At 35.0% G+C, this 22982-nt stretch overlaps 1 long non-coding RNA gene and 1 pseudogene across 2 annotated transcripts in view; one reads left to right on the top strand and one right to left on the bottom strand.

Annotated features, from left to right (window-relative positions):
• Positions 1 to 22982, top strand: part of LOC117034027 (uncharacterized) — a 329606-nt gene that overhangs the window by 235801 nt on the left and 70823 nt on the right. The gene's annotated exons all lie outside the window — the stretch shown is intronic.
• Positions 13671 to 14556, bottom strand: LOC117034026 (heterogeneous nuclear ribonucleoprotein H3-like; annotated as a pseudogene).

Raw genomic sequence — 22982 nt, 5'->3', positions numbered from 1 at the left:
AGACATATCCAAAAAGATATTACTAACATTTACGTGAAATAGTTTACTACCTATGTGGTGTGATCACAAAATATGGTGAATGCTGCTGCTGAATGCCATCCAATGGAAAGGCAGGGATCATCAGTACAGGAAGTGGTGTGTTGAACCTTAGTAACAGTGTGTGACAAGTTTCAACTTGTTGGGTGCAGCCATTCAAGTGTGAGCTATGGTTGAGAGAAGGTGTGTTTTAAAGTATGCTGTAATCATGGATAACAAACAATGCATTAACATCTCTGTATATATCTGTCCGGGTTTCCTAGCATCACTTGTTGAAGAGACTGTCATTTCTCTAGTGTATAGTTTTGCCTCCTTTTTCATAGATGAATTTACCATATAAGCAAGAGTTTATTTCATAGCCACCTTCTTGTTATATCCTCACATGCTTTTCCTCAATGATGTGACAGAAAGTTAGTTCTCTGATGTCTCTTCTTATAAGAACACTAATCCTACTGGATAAGGGCCCAAGTCTTATGATTCAATTTAATTTTAATTATCTCCTAAAGTTCCTATATTCAAATATAGTCACATTGTGGTTAAAGATTCAGCATATGAATTCTGGGTGGACACAATTCAGTCCATAGGAGATAAATAGTTTGGGAAAATTATGTTATCACAACCTTTTTAATAAGAGTGTTAAATGGCAACAAAATATTATTATGTACTAAATGTACATACCACAATTTACTTAACTAATAATTTACATTTGGGTATGTAATTTGATTTTATTTTTTACTATAACATTGCTATGGACATTCATATGCATAATATCTATCAATATTGGTTATTTTCTTACGTTCTAAATATGAATGTATGTAATCAAACTATGTAAAAAATTTAGGCTTTAATATATATTGTTGAATGCCCCCCCTCAACCGCAAAGGACTGCAATAGTATGAGATGTCATTGACCTAGAAAATAGAATGCACATATCATGTCTGCCAACAATTGACTTCAAAAATAAAATTTTGAAATACATACTAACATGACTCCAAATTATTTTTTAAAAAGTCCATTAATGAAACATAAAAAATAAAAACAGATTCATTAGATGTGTCATGATATAGCCTGCTCTTGCAGAGTGCAGCAAAGCAAAGAAAGAGCTCTTTCCATTTATAGGATTCAGAAATTATCTTAATGCACTCCACAATGGTGCTATTTGAAGAAACAAATAATTATCTTTCATGTGCCCACTGTGCACATTTCCAAGATACCTGGCAAAATTGCAAAGCTCAGAGCCAAAAGTGAATCACTAAAGTTTAAAGGAGATTAGACAGTTTGCAGAAAGATTCACATTGATCCTTTGTGATAAGTACACTCAAATAGCTCAGTATTTTGGTTCAGTTTGTATCAATCTATCTAAGTCTAGTTGATGTCTGAAGATTTTCACATGTAACAGAAAACCCTGTGGTTTTGTTTTATATTGTAATAAAAACAGTGAAAAAATTATAAGTGCTAGAGTATAATGTCACAAAATTCATGATGTCATTAAGAAAATATATTATTCTATAATGTTCCAGATGATCAAAAATCATCAATAAATCACTAAGCATCTATGAGGCAAATCTTTGTTCTGTGCAGTGCCTAGAAAGGACTTCAATGCTAGAAGTCAAGATGTGTAAGAATTTCAACATTTAAAGAGGGGTCACTTATTTGAACAGTCATGATAGTTACGAAGGGTCTTTGGAGGGAATAAGATTGTCACATTCAGGATTGCATCATGCCATGTTTATAGTTTCTTCTGAGTCTAAATGCTACCATATTCCCTGTTTTTGTTTATCTTGAGCATGTGTGTGTCTCTATGTGTCTGTGTGTGTGTGTGTGTGTGTGTGTGTGTGTGTGTGTGTGTGTAGATTTTTTTACTTCCTATGCAAAAGCAGAACAAAGCACTTTTAGGATATATTTTAATGAAGGTCATTTGCCAACACTTTGTCTTAATTTTTGCTCATATAAAAATGTTGCTTGTTCTTGTCCTTTTTTAAAAAAAATTAATGTGTCTGGAAATTCAGATTTGACAGCTATTTTCTTTTTGTTCTTCTATGGTTTAATTCCCCTTTTACGGTTTTCATACTTTCCAAGGGGAAAAAGGATACAATGTTGTCAACTTATTTCTTGCCTATGACTGACTTAAAATTTCTTTTTGTTATTACTATTATAGTTTCTTTATGGTACTTTGTGACGTTTTACTTATCTCTATTACTTTAGTTTTCCTTAATCTGAGGGGAGGTGATTTCAACAATTTTGGAAAATTATTAACAATTACCTCTTTAAATAGTATCTTTCCCCTGTTATAGTTCTTGAGATATGATGATCTTCTTGAAACTGATGATCTTCTCAAAACTGGGGACATTGACTCTAGAAAAGTCCCAGTTATTGTCCTTTCAGATATTGGTTTTTGCCAGTCTCTGTAGTCTTACCTTCCAGACTCAGACTAGATGTATCTTAGTGCTTTAACTTTCATAACTTAAAAATCTGTTTTCTTTTATTTTTTAATTACAATTTCTGAATATTTACTAGAAACTACCTAAATCCCTGATTCTAATGTTTAATTTTTTATTAATATATAATTTATTATGTATTTCATTTTCATAAGATTGTTTATTGAAAGTCAAATATATATATTTTCACAGGATGTAAAGTACAGCATAGGAAATATAGTCAATGGTATTGTAACAGCGATATACAATGTTAGAGGGGTAGTAGATTGGGAGGGTTATCACTTTGTGAGGGTTATAAATATCTAACTTTTTAAAAAAAATTTATTTATTTTAAGTGTGTTTTTCCAGAACCCATCAGCTCCAAGTCAAGTAGTTGTTTCAATATAGTTGTGGAGGGCACAGCTCAGAGTGGCGTATGTGGGGATTGAACCTGCAACCTTGTTGTTTAGAGCACCATGCTCTAACCAACTAAGCTAACTGGCCACCCCATAAATATCTAACTTTTACATTGCTATGTACACCTGAAACTAAACTAATATATATATATATATATATATATATATATATATATATATATATATATATATCCAAGTCAGAAACACTATAATAAAAATTGTTTCTGTGCTTTGACTATAAAACGAATTTTCATAAGATTTGTTTTAGTCTTTTTCAAATCTATCATGTACATTTTGATAATTTTTATTCTTACAGTTTCTTTTCCAATTGACCTTTCAATTATTTAAGCATATTATATCTGATCATTTTGTGTTTCACAGTTGCTGATTAAAATGTGGTGGTATTTACAATTATGATTCTGTATAACTTCCAATATTGTCAGTTTCTGCAGATTACTTTATTATTATGTTCATGTAATATTTCTTCACAAATGGCTTCTTATTTTATTTATTTTTTACTTTCAATTACAGTTAAAATTCAATATTATAGTACTTTGAGGTGTTACAACATAGTTGTTAGACATCTATATAACTTATAAGGTGATTCCCACATTAAGTTTATGACCCACTTGACTATACATAGTTATTACAATATTATTGACTACATTCCCTGTGCTGTAATTTACATCCCTATGACTGCTCAGTACCAGCCTATTTGTACTTCTTAGTCCCTTCATCTCTTTCACCAAACTCCCCAACTCCCCTCCCATCTATAAACCATTTTGTTCTCTGTATCTATGAGATTGTTTCTGTTTTGTATGTTAATTTCCTTTTTTAAGATTCCACGTATAAGTAAAATCATATGGTGTTTGTCTTTCTCTGTCTGACTTATTTCACTTAGCATAATACCCTCTAGGTCCACCCAAATTGTTGCAAATGGTAAGGCTTCATCATTTTTTATGGCTGAGTAATATTCATAAATAAATATACACACTCATATAATCTCACTTTTTTTAAAAATCAAATTATCAGTTGATGGGCACACTTAGGTTGCTTCCATATCTTGGCTATTGTAAATAATGCTGCAGTGAATATAGAGATGCATATATCTTTTCAAATTAGTGTCTGCCTTTCTTCAGAGAAATGCCCACAAGTGGAATTGCTGGGTCATATGGTAGTTATGTTTTTTAATTTTTTGAGGAACCTCAATAATGTTTTCTATAGTGGCTTCACGAATTTGCAATCCCACCAATAGTGCACATCATTGCCAACACTTGCTGTTTGTTGATTTATTGATGATAGCCATTCTGACAGTTGTGAGGTGATATCTCATTGTGGTTTTTATTTGCTTTTTTTTTTTTTTTTGATAATTAGTGAAGTTGAGCATCTTTTCATGTGTTTATTGACTATCTGTAAGTCCTCTTTGGAGAAATGTCTGTTCTGGTCATCTGCCCATTTTTTTAATTGGAATGTTTGTTTTTAGGTGTTTAGTTGTATGAGTTCTCTATGTATTTTGGATAGTAACCCCTTATCAGATGTATCTTTGGCAAATATCTTTTCCCATTCAGTAGGTTTTCTTTTCATTTTCATGATGGTTTCCTTTGCTGTGCAAAAATGTTTTTTATTTTGACATAATCCCATTTTTTTTCTCTTTTGTTTCCTTCACCCAAGGAATTTACCAAAAAAATAATTGCTAAGTATGATGTCAGAGAGTTTACTGTCTATGTTTTCTTCTGGGATTTTATGGGTTTTAGGCTTTTTATGGTTTTAAATCCATTGTGATTGTTTTTCTATATGGTGTTTTTCTATGTGGTATTTTCTATATGATTGTTTTTCTTTTTTTTTTTTTTTTTTTGCATGTGTCTGTCTAGTTTCCCCAATACCATTTATTGACTAGACTGCCTTTATTCCAATGTATATTCTTGCCTCCTTTGTCTTAGAATAAATGACCTCATAGATGTGGGTTTATCTGGATTCTCTATTCTGTTCTATTGAGCTATGTGTTTATTTGTATGCCAATATCAAGCTGTTTTGATTACTATAGCCTTGTAGCATAGTTTGGTATCAGGTAACATTATACCTCCAACTTTGTTCTTCTTTCTCAAGATTGCTTATGCTATTCAATGTCTTTGTGGTGTTATATCAATTTTAGGATATTTGCTCAAGGTCTGCAAAAAATACCATTGCTTTTGATAGGCATTGCATTGAATTTATAGATTGCTTTAGGTAGTGTGGACCTTTTTCATTTTATTTTTTTTAGTAGGGACATTCTATTGATGGTAATTCGACCTATCCATAAGCACAGTATATGCTTCTATTATTTGAATCTTTTTCAACTTATTTCTTCAATGTCTTATAATTCTTCCAGTATGGTTCTTTTACCACCCTTGTTAAATTTATTCCTTGATATTTTAATTTCAAGATTGTACACGTCTGTTGACTTCCACATTTTTCTTATTTATGTTTTTCAGGGTATCCACTTACTTTGAAGTCAACTTAATTTGTATGTTTTATCCAGAATTTTAATTACAATGTACCAGGAAGAATTTTTCTTGAATAATTTTGTCTACCTGTTGAAAGAAAAAACTCAGTTGAGTTACATTGGTTTGTCATTATGAACTATATTTTCATTAAATAGTATGTTCTATGAAAGAGAGGATAACTTATTTTTAAAAATTGACAGTTAATCTAAATATAAGCAAACTTTGCTGCATTGACCTCAAGTATATATCTTAAATTTAAAAAGTTGATTTTGATTTATGTTTAAATATGTGTTTTTACTGACTTTTTTCCTTTTACTTTATATCTTGGATAATACTTGCTTCTGATATGTTTTGATATGTTAATATATACAGGTGCTAAACTGTATAAAATAGATTCATACATTTATATTGAATTTTGCATACCAACACTATAATGCTTTACACAACTAAAATTTATGTTTTCATCAAATAAAATCATGTATTTTAAAATGATTATGTTCAAGTTTTCTGCTGCATTCTTAAGCTCACAATATTTCTGGCAAAATGCTTTCTCCCTCTTTAAATATCTATAATTTTTTAAAACTTGCATTATATATAGCAAACTAAATGAAATTGAGTTTTAAATGACTCCAAATAGCTAATGATGTATATTTTTTTCAGTTTTATTGGGATATAATTGATGTAACATTGTATAAGTTTAAATCATATGTGAATATGAAGTATGTATATTTTGCAAAATGACAATCACAATAATGTAAGTTAACACATCCATCACCTCCCACTATTATTTTTATTTCATTTTTTATATTTATTGGGGTGACAATTGTTAGTAAAATTACATAGATTTCAGGTGTACAATTCTGTATTACATCATCTATAAATCCCATCATGTGTTCACCACCCAGAGTCAGTTCTCCTTCCATCACCATATATTTGTTCCCCCTTACCCTCATCTCCCGACTCCCACCCCCGTACCCTCTGGTAACCACTAAACTATTGTCTGTGCCCATGAGTTTTTGTTTTTCATTTGTTTGTCTTGTTCTTTTGTTGTTTTTGGTTTATATACCACATATTAGTGAAATCATATGGTTCTCTGCTTTTTCTTTCTGACTTATTTCGCTGAGCATTATACGCTCAAGATCCATCCATGTTGTCACAAATGTTCCTATATCATCTTTTTTTACCGCCAGATGCCAGATGTTATTCCATTGTGTATATATACCACAACTTCTTTATCCATTCATCTATCGAAGGACATTTTGGTTGTTTCCATGACTTGGCCACCGTAAACAAAGCTACAATGAACATTGGAGCACACGTGTCTTTATGGATAAACATTTTCAGATTTTTTGGGTAGATACCCAGGAGAGGGATTGCTGGGTCATATGGTAATTCAATTCGTAATTTTTTGAGGAACCACTACACTGCCTTCCATAACGGCTGCACCAGTCTACATTCCCACCAACAGTGTATGAGGGTTCCTTTTCCTCCACAGCCTCTCCAACACTTATTACTATTTGTCTTGTTGATGATAGCCATTCTGACTGGGGTGAGGTGATATCTCATTATGGTTTTTATTTGTATTTCTCTGATGATTAGTGATGTTGAGCATTTTTTCATACATCTATTTGCCATTTGTATGTCCTCTTTGGAGAAATGTCTCTTCAGGTCCTCTGTCCATTTTTCAATTGGGTTGTTTGTTTTTTTGTTGTTGAGTTTCATGAGTTCCTTGTATATTTTGGATATTAGCCCCTTATCGGAGGCACTGTTTGCAAAAATCTTCTCCCATTCAGTTGGTTACCCCTTTATTTTGTCAATGGTTTCTTTTGCTGTGCAGAAGCTTTTAAGTTTCATATAGTCCCATTCGTTTATTTTAGCTTTTACTTCCCTTGCCTTTGGAGTCAAATTCATAAAATACTCTTTTAACCCAAGCTCCATAAGTTTAGTACTTATGTTTTATTCTATGCAGTTTATTGTGTCAGGTCTTATGCTTAAGTCTTTGATCCATTTTGAATTAATTTTGGTACATGGTGACAGATAGCAGTCCAGTTTCATTCTTTTGCACGTGGCTATCCAATTCTCCCAGCACCATTTATTGAAGAGGCTGTCTTTCCTCCAGTGTATGTTTTTAGATTCTTAGTCAAAACTTATCTGTCCATATTTATGTGGTTTTATTTCTGGGTTCTCAATTCTATTCCATTGGTCTATGTGTCTGTTTTTCTGCCAATACCATGGTGTTTTGATTATTGTAGCTGTCGTACAGGGGACCCTGCTCGCTGCGCCATGTGTCGTGCAGGGCGTCCGGCGGGGTCTCTGGTCCCACTCCCCACACAAGAATGCAGGATATGGTGAGGCCAAAAAGGAACACCCACGGAGCTATAGGGAGGGGAGTCATGGCACTATACTCTCAGTGGCAGCTGGGTTGGAGACACAGGAACAAGGAGCAACACAATTCTCAACCCTCACTGTGCCGCTTGCAGGCTCAGCCACCATCTTCTTGCTAGTCACCATTTTTTTTGCTAGCCTAGCCACGGCAGTTATATTAGTGGCCAACGGCTCACTGGTTACAGCTGATGGCCAACTAGCCACAGCTGATGGCCATTTGATCACAGTTGATGGCCATTTACTACCTGAGCCAGCACCTTTCTATGTGAGGCCGAGAGCTTGGAAACTGCTTTTTGGGGCTCTGTCCCCACAGTAGCCCTGTAATACAAGCTAAAGTCAGGGAATGTGATACCTCCAGTATTGTTCTTTTTTCTTAAGATTGCTTTGGCTATTCGGGGTCTTTTGTAGTTCCAAACAAATCTGATGATTTTTGTTCTATTTCTTTAAAAGATGCCATTGGGATTTTGATGGGGATAGCATTAAATCTGTATATTGCTTTGGGTAATATGGGCATTTTAACTGTTGATTCTTCCAATCCATGAGCACGGAATGTCTTTCCATTTCTTTGTGTCTTCTTCAATTTCTTTCAAAAATGTCTTATAGTTTTCATCATGTAGGTCTTTCACATCCTTGGTTAAGTTTATTCCTAGATATTTTATTCTTTTTGCTGCAATTGCAAAAGGAATTGTTTTTTGTATTTCTTTTTCTGAGATTTCATTATTAATATATAGGAATGCAATGGACTTTTGTACGTTGATTTTGTAGCCAGCAACTTTACTGTATTCGTTGATTTTTTTCTAATAGCTTTTTGGTAGAGTCTTTAGGTTTGTCTACATATAGCATCACGTCATCTGCAAAGAGTGATAATTTAACTTCTTCATTCTCAATTTGGATGCCTTTTATTTCTTTCTCTTGCCTGATTGCTCTGGCAAGGGCTTCCAACATTACGTTGAAAAGCAGAGGTGATAGGGGACAGCCCTGTCGTGTTCCTGAACGTAGAGCAAAGGGCTTCAGTTTTTCACCATTAATTATGAGATTAGCTAAGGGTTTGTCATATATGGCCTTTATTAAGTTAAGGTATTTTCCTTTTATACCCATTTTATTAAGTGTTTTAATCATAAATGGATGTTGTATCTTGTCAAATGCTTTTTCTGGATCAATTGATATAATCATATGATTTTTGTCCTTTATTTGGTTTACGCAATATATCACATTGATAGATTTGCAGATGTTGAACCATCCTTGTGCCCCAGGGATGAACCCTACTTGGTTGTGATGAATAATCTTTTTAATGCATTGTTGTATTCGATTTGCTAGAATTTTGTTTAGGATTTTTGCATCTGTATTCATCAGAGATATGGGTCTGTAGTTCTCTTTTTTTGTGTTGTCTTTACCAGGTTTTGGCATCAGGGTAATGTTGGCCTCATAAAAGGAGTTAGGGAGTACTGTCCCTTCTGCAATTTTTTGGAACAGTTTGAGCAGGATTGGTATTAGATCCTCTTTGAAGGTTTGGTAGAATTCACTAGTGAAGCCATCTGGTCCCCGACTTTTGCTTTTCGGAAGGTTTTGGATGACTGACTCAATTTCCTTACTAGTGATCTGTCTGTTTAGATTTTCCAGTTCTTCATGGTTCAGCCTTGGAAGGCTATATGTTTCTAAGAACTTGTCCATTTCTTCTAGGTTATTGAATTTGGTGGTGTATAGTCTTTCATAGTATTCTTGGATGATCATCTGTATTTCTGTGGTGTCCGTGATAACTTCCCCTTTTTCTTTTCTGATTTTGTTTATTAGTGTCTTTTCTGTTTTTCTTAGTGAGTCTAGCCAAGGGTTTGTCAATTTTGTTAATCTTTTCAAAGAACCAGCTCTTTGTCACATTAATTTTTTCTATTGTCCTTTTGTTCTCTATTTCATTTAGTTCTGCTCTGATTTTTGTTATCTCCTTTCTTCTTCTGACCTTGGGTCTCACTTGTTCTTCTTTTTCTAGTTTTTGAGGTGTAACATGAGGTTATTTATTTGGGATTTTTCTTGTTTCATGAGATAGGCCTGAAATGATATAAATTTCCCTCTTATAACTGCTTTCCCTGCATCCCAAAAATTTTGGTAGGATGTATTTTCATTGTCATTTGTTTCTATGTATCTTTTGATCTCTGCTCTAATTTCTTCTTTGACCCAGTTGTTCTTTAAAATTATGTTGTTTAATCTCCATGTATTTGTGTTTTTCCTTGCTTTCGTTTTGTAGTTGATATCCAATTTCAAAGCCTTGTGATCAGAGAATATGCTTGGTATGATTTCAATCTTCTTAAATTTGCTGAGGCTGATTTTATGTCCCAATATATGGTCTATCCTTGAGAATGTTCCATGTACATTAAAAAAAAATGTATAGTCTGATGTTTTAGAATGAAGTGCTCTATATATGTCAATTATGTCCATTTCATCTAATGTGTCATTTAGGGCTGCTTATTCGTTATTTATTTTCTGTTTGGTTGATCTATCCATAGCTGTCAATGATGTGTTTAGTTCCCCTAGTATAATTGTGTTTTGGTCAATTTCTCCCTTTAGTTCTGTTAGTAGTTGCTTGGTATATTTCAGTGCTCCCTGATTGGGGGCATACATATTGATGACTGTTGTTTCTTCTTGTTGTATAGTCCCCTTTACCATTATGAAATGACCATCTTTGTCTCTTGTTATCTTTTTCAGCCTGAAGTGTGTTTCATCTGATATCATTATGGCTGCACCTGATTTTCTCTGGGTACCATTTGCTTGGAGTGTCAATTTACACTCTTTCACTTTGAGTCTGTGCTTGTCCTTGTACCTGAGATGTGTCTCTTGGAGACAGCATATGGTTGGGTTTAGTTTTTTGATCCAATCTGCTACTCTGTGCCTTTTTATTGGTGAGTTCAGTCAGTTTACATTTATGGTGATTATCGATATGTGAGGATTTGCTGTCTTTCTATCTTTAGTTTTCTGGTAAGGCTGTGTCTCCATTGTTTCTTTGCCTTTTTGTTGTTGTCTATTATTTCTGTGTAGTGGTATTCTATGATGTTTCTCTCTGTTTCTTCTTTTATCACAGTATATATTTCAGTTCTGGAATTTTTTTGAGTGGTTACCCTTAAGTTTATGTAAAAGAAAGTTTGATATTTAGAGTATTCCATTTTCTTCCGCACGCTTACTTTCTCCATTCCCATATTCCATTTCAGGCCTTTATTCTCCCCTTTTTTATGTTTTGGTTGCCACAAATTGTCCCTCTTGATGGTGGTCGAATAGCCTCCTTTAGTATGTCTTGTAGTGCATGTCGTGTATTAGAAATTACCCTCAGCTTCTGTATGTCTGGAAAGGTCTTTATTCCTCCTTCATATCTAAAGGATATCTTTGCTGGATATATTATTTTTGGCTCATAATTTCTCTCTTTCAATAGTTTGAATATTTGGTTCTACTCCCTCCTGGCTTGCAGATTTTCTGCTGAAAAATCTGATGATAATCTAATGGGCTTTCCTTTGTAGGTTATCGTCTTCTTTTCCCTGGCTGCCTTGAGGATTCTTTCTTTGTTGTTGATTTTAGACAGCTTTGATACAATGTGCTTTGGAGAAGGCCTGTTGGATGGAGGTAATTAGGTGTTCTATTTGCTTCTTGGATTCGAGGATCCAGTTCTGTCCACAAGTTTGGGAAGTTCTCATCAACAATTTGAATATATTCTCTGTTCCCTTCTCTTTCTTCTCCTTCTGGTATGCCCATTATTCTTATATCGTTCTTTCTGATGGAGTCAGAAAGTTCTTGTAGAGTTCTTTCATTTCTTTTATGTCTCAAGTCTCTTTCTTCTTCCATCAGTGTCCTTTCCAGGTTTCTATCTTCGATGTCACTGATTCTTTCCTCCATCTGGTCAAGTCTACTACCTAAGCTGGTTATTTCATTCTTAATTTCTTCTATTTAGTTCTTAATCTCCAGAAATTCTATTTGGTTCCTTTTTAAGAATTCAATCTCTTTCGTAAAATGCTCATGTTGTTCTTTGATTGTGTTTCTGAGTTCATTAAACTGCCTTTCTGTGTTTTCTTGCATCTCGTTGAGTTTTTTCAATATGGTAATCTTGAATTCTCTGTCGTTTAAGTCACATATTTCCATAACTTTAAGTTCCTTTTCTGAAGACTTTTCACTCTCTTTCTGAGCTGTCTTTTTGCCTTGGTTATTCATGGAAATTACTGATTTATTATTTCTCTTCCTAGACATCTACAGGAATGACTTCTGCAACAGGTTGATAGGAAGAGGTCTTTATTTGGTTTTCCAGTACTTGTTGGTAGAATGTTTTATTTTCTCTCCGACTGCATCTTTTTTTTTCTCTCTCACACGGTAGTGCTATGTTTTCTCTGCACTATTTCAGCTTTTCACACAATGGAGGGATTCCCTGGGAGACGGGCTTGTCCTCTGTTAATTGTTTGTCTGGGTCACAGGGCGCAGTGTCCCGGTTGGTATGCATAGAGCTTTCCAAAGCTCTTCCTGCACCAGATTCAGAGCCCGTATTTTTCAGTAGTTCTGTTTACTCCTGCAGGGATCCTCCCATATAGGTGGGGCCAGGGGCGGGATGAGTTGTGAGAGGTGGTCCAGAGCAATGGCGGCGACCACCACCACAGCCAGTCCTGCTTCCACAGCTCCCTCCCCTCTCCTGGAACTAGTTGGGCTGCGAATCTGTGTCTGCGATCCACAGTTCTCAGAACAGCAAATATTCTGTTCTTTTGATCTGACACTGCTACTGTTCCACTTCTACCACTGGGCAGGTGGGGGGGGTGAGCTCTGGGAGTGGGCAGCTAGTCTCAGTGCCTAAGGCTTCCGTTTTCTGTTGCAATGTGGGTTTAAACCACCATTTTCAGCCTTCTTCTCTCAGTCTTTTCTCCGAGGTCTCTGCTGTGAGCGTTGGGTTCAGCCATGTTATATGCTGCCCCCTCAGCTCTGTGGGCCATAAGCGGAGCCGTAGCAGTCCGAGTTTTTCCCTCTCCCGCAGCTGCAGTAGTTCCGGGATGCAGGGAGCTCAGAGCATTGAGCTCGGTCTGCGTCTTGGTCCGCATGGCTCCGTCTCCGCATTTCTCCCTTCTCTCCTCCCACACTCATGAGATTCGCCCACTTTTGGGTGAATTCAGTAGTGGGCCTCTTCGTCTTGACTGTCTGCTGTGCAGGGAGTCCTTTGTGGAGTTATTGTTGTTCGATTAGTTGTAAATTCCAGGGAAGCTTTATAGAGGCTCACTTCACACCGCCATTTTGATAATGGCATCCCACTATTATTTTTTTAAATGTGTGTGGTTAGAATTTTTAAGGTGTAATTTATTAGCAATTTTCAAGTATGAATACAATACAGTATTGTTACCTATAGTCATTATGCTGCACATTAGATACTTAGAGCTTATTCATCTTTAACTGGATGTTTATATTCTTTGACCCCTTTCATCCATTTTCTCCCTTCCACTTAGCCCCTGGCAACCACCAATCTACTCTGTTTCTATAATTTCATTAAAAAAAAAAAAAAAATTTAGGTTCCACATATGAGTGGGAGAATACAAGTTTTGTTTTTCACTGTCTTATATATATTTCAGTTAGCGTAATGCCTTGAGATTCATTCATGTTTTCACAAATGACAGAATTCCCTTCCTTTTATTGGCTGAATAATATTACATATATAATATATTATATATAATATATATTCAATATATACACATATTTATGTCTTTCCATTTTTGAACATAAAAATTAATTTTAAGTCAAAGTATGCAACAAATAAAACCTACAGAAACCAGATTTTCCCATCATAGTCTGTTGCTTTGCCAAATAATATTTTGAAACACATTCCTTCAGTTATTAGAAAGTTCTTAAAATAAAAAAGAAATTAAATCTGTAAGAAAATCTAGTAAACCAGATGCTATTGTCAGGACTCTTACGTTGGTGGTTATGCTTTAATACATCCCATGCCATCCACCTCCACTCATACCACCTTGCCCATAGTAACCTTCACTGCCTCCACCACCATGACCACAATCTCCCAAGCCATCAGGAGTACCATAGCCTCCACTGTAATTGTTTCCCCTTCTTATTATTCCAACAGATCCATAACCTTACTGATTTACCATTCAATCTCTGTGATAGGCTCCCATTCCAGAACTTCCCATTCTAGAGCTGCCTCTGGGAGTAGAATTCAAGAAGAGTTCAATGTATCAGTGTTACATGTTATTCTTATCTTTAGACATGGCAGCTACTGCATCTTCATGTGTCACAAACTCTTTATCTGCTTCTCCTGATCCTCTGCCATCAACTCCAATATCAAAATGCACTTTTATTGGATATCACTAAGGTGAGAAGAAATTAGTAATGTCATTTTCAGTTGCACAAAAACACAATCCTCTCATGTGTACAAAATGAACACCATGAAAACCTGAACTTGCATCACCAGCTCCACCATAGCTGGTGGAGCATTTTAACATAGCCATGCATGTTCTCCCATACCTTTTCCATCTTTCATTCTGTCATCAAAGCCATCATTTCCATAACCATAAATATTATGGCCCCCAGAGTCATCAAAATGTCCATAACTTCTATGCCCAGCTCCATAATAACCTCTTTTTCTTTCTATTGGTCTATCATATGGTTTCGATTGCTGGTCTAGCAATCTTCTTGGTGGATCATAAAATCCTTTGATTTCACTCTTGCTACTTCTGAGGATCTCAATATACCTTGAAAGAACTGATCTATTTCCTCTTTGCTGCAACCAAGTGGCAATCCTCGAAGTTGTACTGTCCCATCACTAGTGCCATTTGGACCATTATGTTTCATAACCCAATCCATCTCAATAACATTTGATTTAAATGTCTTTTCGAAGTTCCAAATCTGGAATATAAGGGCCATCTAAACATCCTTTATACCTCCCTGGAGACTTTTCATTTATCTGGCTGCCCTAGAGAACAGAGAGCTAGGGAGAGTACTCCCTTTAATCCCTCGCCATCTGGCAGCCAAGCCTGGCTTTAAAATATTTGCCACTGACTGGTGGAATTACAAAGAAGACTGTCTGCCTTCTTTGTCCTGGATTTGGGAGTTGAGTACCTTTGTGGCAATTGGCTTTCCACCCCCAGCTCCAGCCTCTCTCATCTTGAGAATCTGCATCAGAAGTCACTCACAGTCCAGCCAGCCCATATAGCCCAACCAAGACTGTGGAGAAGGGGAGGCCACAGTTGGAGGACAGGCCCATCTGACACCTCCATTTTGTTAATGGTTTCCTTTGCTGTGCAAAAAATGTTTAGTTTGATGTAGTCCCATTAGTTTATTTTTTTCTTTTGTTTCCCTTGCTCAAGGTGACATAACAGAAAAGAAAAAAAATATTACTACTAAGAGCAATGTCTGAGAGTTTACTGCCTATGTTTTCTTCTAGGAATTTTATGGTCTGGGTCTCACATTTAAAGTCTTTGAATTCATTTTGAACTTATTCATGTATATGGTGTGAAAAGTGGTCTAGTTTCATTTTTTTGCATGTATCTATCCAGTTTTCCCAGCACTATTTATTGAACAGACTGTCTTTACCCCATTGCATATTTTTGCCTTGTTTGTCATAGATTAAATGATCATATAGGCATGGGTTTATTTGTGGGCTCTCCCTTCTCTTCCATTGAACTATGTCTGTTTTTGTTTGTTTGTTTTTACCAGTACAATGCTGTTTTGATTACTATAACCTTGTAGTAAATTTTGATATCAGGTATTGAGATACCTCCAACTTTGTTCTTCTTTCTCAAGATGGTTTTGTCTATTCAGAGTCTTTTGTGGTTTCATATAAATTTTAGGATTATTTGAGTTCTGTGAAGAGTGCTGTTGGCATTTTGATAAGAATTGCATTGAATGTATAGTTTGCTTTAGGTAGTATGGACATTTTAACAATGTTAATTATTCTTATCCATGAGCATAATATATACTTCCATTTATTTGTATCTTCTTCAATATTATTCTTCAATGTCTTATAATTTTCTCAGTATAAGTCCTTTACCTCTGGTAAATTTATTCTTAGGTATTTATTTTTTGATACAATTGTAAATTGGATTGTTTTCTTAATTTTTCTTTCTGACAATTCGTTATGGTGTATAGAAATTCAACTGCTATTTGGATACTACTTTTGAATTTTGCTACTTTAGCAAATTCATTTATAAATTCTAATAACTTTTAATGGAATTTTAAGGATTCTCTCTATATATTATCAGGTGATCTGCAAATAATGTCAGTTCTACTTCTTTCTTTCTAATTTTAATACCTTTTATTTTTTCTCATGTATGATTGCTGTAGCTAGGACTTCCAATACTATGTTGAGTAAAAGTGGTGAAGTGGGCATCCTTTTACTGTTCCTGACCTGAATGAGAATGCTCTTAGCTTTTCCCTGTTGAGTATGATGTTAGCTGTTGGTTTGTTATATATGACCTTTATTATGTTCAAGTATATTCCGTCTATTCCCACTTTGCTGAGAACTTTTATTATAAATGGATGCTGAGTTTTGTCAAATGTTTTTCTGCATCTATTGATATGATCATATGATTTGTATCTTTTTTTTTTAGATAATATATCACATTAAATGATTTGCTCATATTGAACCAACCTTGCATTTGAGTAATAAATCCCACTTGATCATGGTATATGATCTTTTTAATGTATTGCTGAATTCGGTTTGCTAATATTTTGTTGAGGATTTTTACATCTATGTTCATCAGGAATATCAGCCTGTAGTTTTCTTGTAATGTCTTTATCTGGTTTTGGAATCAGGCTAATAGTGGACTTGTAAAATGAACTTGGAATCCTTCCACTTTCTTGAATATTTCGGAATAACTTGAGAAGGATAGTTGTTAATTCTTTTTTTGAATGTTGGGTAAAATGCACCTGTGAAGCTATCTGGTCCAAGACTTTTGTTTGTGGGAGAATTTTTTAATTACAGATTTGATTTTGTTAGTAGTTATCAGACTGTTCAGATTTTCTTTTTCTTCTTTGTTCAGTCTTCAAAGATTGTATGCTTCTAGAAATGTATTCATTTCTTTCAGATTTTTGAAACTGTTGGCATATGTAGGTCTTTGCTTTCTGTCACTTAGAGCATTTCCTCCCAATCCCTTCTGTAAAGTTTATGTTGAGAAATCAACTTATATTCTTAGGGGAATCTCCCTTCTAAAAACTAACTGCTTTTCTCTTGCTGCTTTTAAGATTCTCTTTTTGTCTTTAACCACTGGCATTTTAATTATGATGTTCTTGATACGGACCTCTTGAGATTCATTTTGTTTGGGACTCTTTGGGAACTTGTATGTGTATTTCCTTCACCACGTTATGGAAGTTTTCCATCATTATTTCCTCAAATACCTTCTCAATCCTTTGTTTTCTCTCTTCTTCTTCTGGTACCCCTATGATGAGAATGTTATTATACTTGGTGATGTTCCAGAGGTCCCTAAAACTATCCCCATTTCTTTCGAGTATGTTTTTCTTTTTGCTATCCTGATTGGCTGTTTTTTTCCACCTTGTCTTCTAAATTGTGGATTCGATCCTCTGTTTCATCTAATCTACTGTTAATTCCTTCTAGTGTATTCTTCATTTCATTTATTGTATTCCTCATTCTTGATTGGTTCTTTGTTTATGGTTTTATGTATGTCCTTTTTCATCCTTAACATCTTTTCATTGATGTTCTCACTAAGTTCCTTAAGCATCCTTAGAACCCGTGTTTTGAACTCTGTATCTGGTAGATTGTTTGCCTCCACTTAGTTTAGGGCTGATATTTGTTTGTTTGTTTGTTTGTTTGTTTGTTGTGTGTGTGTGTGTGTGTGTGTGTGTAATTTTCTCTTGTTCTTTCATTTGGGACATTTTTTATTTGTTTGTTTCCTCATTTTGGCTTCCTCTCATTTGTTTTTATATATTAGATAGATCTGCTACATCTCCCAGTCTTGGCAGGGTGGCCTTATGTAATAGATGTCTTGTGGCACCCAGTGTGCTTCTTGGTCACCTAAGCTGGATGCTCCAGGAATGTCCCTTATGTGTGTTGCGTGTGACCTCCTGTTGTAGTTAAGCCTTGACTGATGTTGACACATCAGTGGGTTGGATTGGCTCTCTGTCTTACTGGTTGTGAAGATTGTACATGACTATAATATATGACTCACTGTGTGAGGGCTTACCCCACAGAACAGGATTTGCCCAGCAGGCTCTGGTACCTTCCAAGACAACTCTTTGCATGTGCCACTTATAAGCCTAATTTGTGGTTTGAAGCTAGCCACTGGGTGTGCTGATTCTGAGGCCTCTTAGAAGGGACTCCTGTGCAGCCCAAGATCAGGCACTGTCTGACTGGTCCAGGGCTATCTGGTAGGAGCTGCAAAGTGATCCATAGTTGTCCATTGCCTTTGCTGAACCTAGAGGTGTGTGGGAGAGAGCACACTGCAAGCCAAAGCCAGCCATCACCTGTCGCTGTCCTGCAGCAGCTCAGCAAAACACCTTGGGAACCCTGAGGCTTGTGTTCACCTGTTGGCTTTCCATAATGATCATCCACTGAAAGAGACTAGGGTGATATGGGAGTTGGATGGGGTGCCGTCTCAGGGACTTAACAGTGTAAGATGAGTAGTGTTCAGTGGGTTAATGCAGATTTAGAGTTATTGCCAATTGTGATCCTTGGGCCTCTCTGCAAAAGGCTCAGAGTACACCAAGGCCAGCCACCATCTGCCTGGGACTTGAGGACACACAAATATTGTCCAAGAAAGAATGCAGCTTACGGCAACCCCGGCTGCCTGTTAGCCATAAAAAAGCCTCTGTCATTGTACAAGTTGGGTGGGGTGGATCCCCAGGTAGTCACCAAGTTGGAGAGAGCAGAGCTCAGTAGGCCAGTGAAATTTCAGATTTGACTGTGTGTGGGAGGGCTCAACACAGAAAAATGGCATCTGTTGGCTGGCTACAAAGGGAAAAAAGCTCAACACAGGGACAATGACGGCTTTACCTGTAGCCTTCTCCCTGAAGCCACACAACTCAGTCTTTCCCTTTATTTCTCTGACACCTCCTGAGACACAATCCCTCTTAACAGAGCCTATGGTGAGTGCCTGGAAGTGAGAGTCTGTGTGTGGGCCCTTTTATGAGAATGCCAGGGTTGCCAGCTATTTTCTGTCTCACCCCAATAGTTGGAATCCCCACTGACTTTCACAGCCAGATATTGTGGGGGTTCCTCTTTCTGGTACTTTGGGGTGGGACCCTACATTCTCTGGGGGGGGGGGGCATCTGCAGCCAAGATATCCCTTCTTATTTTTGACTGCTACAAGTGGGTGTGGGGCCAGCCCATTTTATTTCTCCACCCCTTTTCCCATTCTTGAGGTGGCTTCTAATTTATATCTTTAGTTGTAGGACTTCTGTGCAGCTTGTATGTGGATGGTTCTCCAGGTTGATTGTTCTATAATTTAGTTGTAATTTTAATATGGTCACAGGAGGAGGCAAGTACAATTATTACCTACTCTGTCCATTTTTTAATCTTTTTTAAAATGGATTTTTGACTGGAACTCCTACTTTGCTCACTTTTCAATCTGATTATTTGATTTTTTTTGGCTATTTAGTTGTATAAATTCAATTTATATTTTGGATATTAACTCATTATCAGGTTGATATTTTGTCTGATTGTATAGGTTGCCTTTTCTTTTTCCTTTCTTTAATTGTTTCTTTTGTTCTGCAGAAACATTTTAGTTTGATGTAGTAACATTTGTTTATTTTTGCTTTTGTTATTTGTGGTTTTGGTGTTAAAAAAATCCAAAAATTAGTACCAAGAATAATATTAAGGAGTTTTTTTCTTGTTTTATTTCCTATCAGTTTTACAGTTTTAAGTCTCACCTTTATGCTGTCCATCAATTTTTTGTTGCTTATTGCATACAATACAGGATAATTGTCCAATTTCATTCACCTGCATGAGAATATCCAGTTTTCCTAACAATACTTATTGAGGAGACTAATCGTTTCCTGACTGTGTATTATTGGTGCACTTATCAAAAATTTATTGACATTATATGTAGACGCTGTTTCTAGTCTTTTTATATTGATCCATTTGTCGGTGCCTGTTTATGATAGTACCATGGTATTTTGATTGCTATAGCTTTGTAACATAGCTTGACATCCAGCTATGTCCAGCGTGATCCTCCAGCTTTGTTCTGTTTTTCCAAGGTTGCTTTAGCTATTTTGGATCTGTTTTATTTCATATGAATTTTAGGATATTTTTTTCTATTTCTGTGATAAATGTCATTGAACTTTGACATCGATTGTACTAAATATGTAGAATGCTTTGAGTAGATTGGACACTTTAACAATATTAATTCTTTCAATCTCTGAAAATGGGATGTCTTTCCATTTATTGTCTTCTTTTATTTCTTTCATTGATGTGTTATTGTTTTCAGTCTAAAGCTGACCCCTTGGTTAAATTTATTCCTAAGTATTTTATTATTTTTGTTGTTATAACACAAATTCTTTTCTTAATGTCTTCTTTAGTTTGTTTTTAGCATATAGAAATAAAACTGATTTTCATATGTTCATATTGTATCCTGTAATTTTACTGAATTTATTATTATCATTATTATTATTTTACAATCTTATGGTGGTATCTTTAGGATTTTCTAAATATAAAATCATGTCATGCAAACACAGACAATTTTATTTCTTCTCTTGTGATTTGGATACCTTTCTCTCTTTCTTTCTTTCTCTTTCTTTCTGTCTGTCTCTCTCCCTCTCTGTCTCTCTGTCTCTTTCTTTCTTTCTTTCTTTCTTTCTTTCTTGCTTTCTTGCTTTCTTGCTTTCTTGCTTTCTTGCTTTCTTGCTTTCTTGCTTTCTTGCTTTCTTGCTTTCTTGCTTTCTTGCTTACTTTCTTGCCTAATTGTTCTGGCTAGGACTTTCAATACTGTAATAAATAGAAGTGAGAAGAGAAGGTGACATTTTCTTATTCCTGATCTTAAAGGATAAGTCTTCAGCTCTTCACCATTGTGTAAAATGTTAGATGTGAGTTTTTCATAATATGGCTTTTATTTTGTTAAAGTACATTCCTTCTTTTCATATTTTTTGTTATGAAAATACTTGAAATGGTTTTTTCTACATTTATTGAGATAATTATATGATTTCTATCCTTTATTTTATTAATGTGGTGTATTGCATATATTGACTTGCATATGTTGAGCCATCCTTTCACACCACAGATACATCGCATTTAATCATGGTGTGTAATACTTTTAAATTGATGTTGAACTTTATTAGAATTTGTTGAGAATTTTTGCATCTATGTTTATAAGGAATATTGGTATATATATTTTCTTGTTGTGTCCTTATCTGGCTTTGTTATGATGGTAATGCTGGACTTGTAAAATTATTTTAGAAGTATTCTCTTCAATTTTTTGAAAAATTTGAGAATGGTTGGGTTTGTTTTTTCTTTAAATGTTTGGTAGAATTCATCTAGTGAAGCCATCTAGTTTTATTTACTTTTTGGGGGGAGGGCAGGGGAGTTTTTCATTACTGTTTCAATTGCCTTAGTCATTATTGTTCTGTTTAGATATTATATTTCTTCATGATGCTATCTTGGGGGGTTGGGGGCTATACATTTCTAAGAATTTATCCATGGCTTATAATTGCACATAGTTGCACATAGTTGTCTCTTAATGATCCTTTATATGTCTGTGGAATCAGTTGTAAGGTCTTCTTTTCTTTTCTGATTTTATTTACTCAAGTCTTCTCTATTTTTATCTTAGCTATTCTAGTTTCAGGTTTGTCAATTTTGTTGATCTTTGCAAAAAACCAACACTTTGCTTTATTAATCTTTTCATTTGTTTTTCTAGTTTCCATTTCATTTATATCTGCTCTGATCTTTGTTATTTTCTTCCTTCTACTAATTTTACTTTGTTTTATCTTTCTAGTTTCTTGAAGTATAAAGTTAGGTTGCTTATCTAAGATCATTTCTCTTTCTTAGTGTAGGGTTTTACCACAATAAATGTCCCTTATGGAAATGTTTTTGCTGCACCCCATATTTTTTTGTGTGTTTTGTGTCAATTTTTGTCTCAATTTTTAAAAAGTTCCCTTTGATTTCTTTTTTGAGTGAACTCCACATATTTATTAATTTATATAATTAAAAGATAAACTGAAACATAAAAAAGTTGAATTTTGAGTAAAATTTGATTGAAATCAGGTAGGATCCAAGCTAGCAGATAGAAAGGAGCTCTGAAGAGGTGTACAACATGAAAGACTTTGATAACCAGAGAGGGTAGGAATAAGGAATTTATACTAGGCAAAAAGTGGCTTGGTTATTGCAGTTATTTTTCTTTAGGGGATGACAGTGTTATACCAGAAAAATTAGCTGACAAGAGCTTATCAGGCAATTCTTTATTGACTGGAATAGTTGAAGCTGTAATTATTAAGTCTTGGCTTGGTGTCATGGGGTTTAGCATTAGTAACCCCATTTGGGGACTGTTGTTTTGTTTTTAACACTAGTTTTATAGCATTGTGTTTGGAAAATATACTTGATATGATTTCAAACTTTTAAAAATAGGTTAAGGCTTACTTCATGGTCTAACATATGATCTGTCCTGGGGAATGTTCTGTGTGTTCTTGGCAATAATGTATATTCTGCTGCTCTTGGATGGAATAGTCTGTATATATTTGTTAGATTCATTTGTTCTAAAGTGTATTTTAAGTCCAGTGTTTCCTTGATTTTTTTGTCCAGATTATCTATCTGTTGTTGAAAGTGGGGTATTGAGATCTCCAACTATTATATTCCTGTCTATTTCTTCTTTCAGATATGTTAATATTTGTTTATATATTTAGATGTGTCAGTATTGGCTGTGTACATATTTGTAATTGTAATTTCCTCTTGACAAATTTGCACCTTATTTATTATTATATAATGATCTCTATTGTCACTTATTCCAGTCTTTCTTTTTTCCTTCCTTCCTTCCTTCCTTCCTTCCTTCCTTCCTTCCTTCCTTCCTTCCTTCCTTCCTTCCCTTCTTTCTTTCTTTCTTTCTTTCTTTCTTTCTTTCTTTCTTTCTTTCTTTCTTTCTTTCTTTCTTTCTTTCTTTCTTTCTTTCTTTCTTTCTTTCTTCTTTCTTTCTTTCTTTCTTTCTTTCTTTCCTTAAAGCCTGGTTTATCTGATATAAGTATAGCAATCTCTATTTTCTTTTGGTTTCCATTTGCATGGACTGTATTTTCCATTCTTTCATTTTGAGCCAATATATTTTCTTACAGTTGAAGTGAGTTTCTTGTATGCAGCA

The sequence above is a fragment of the Rhinolophus ferrumequinum genome, chromosome 14 (assembly GCF_004115265.2).
Source record: "Rhinolophus ferrumequinum isolate MPI-CBG mRhiFer1 chromosome 14, mRhiFer1_v1.p, whole genome shotgun sequence".
In the NCBI taxonomy this organism is placed as follows: domain Eukaryota; kingdom Metazoa; phylum Chordata; class Mammalia; order Chiroptera; family Rhinolophidae; genus Rhinolophus; species Rhinolophus ferrumequinum.
The sequence above is the reverse complement of the archived record's forward strand: the minus strand, read 5'-3'. Positions and strand labels throughout refer to the sequence as shown.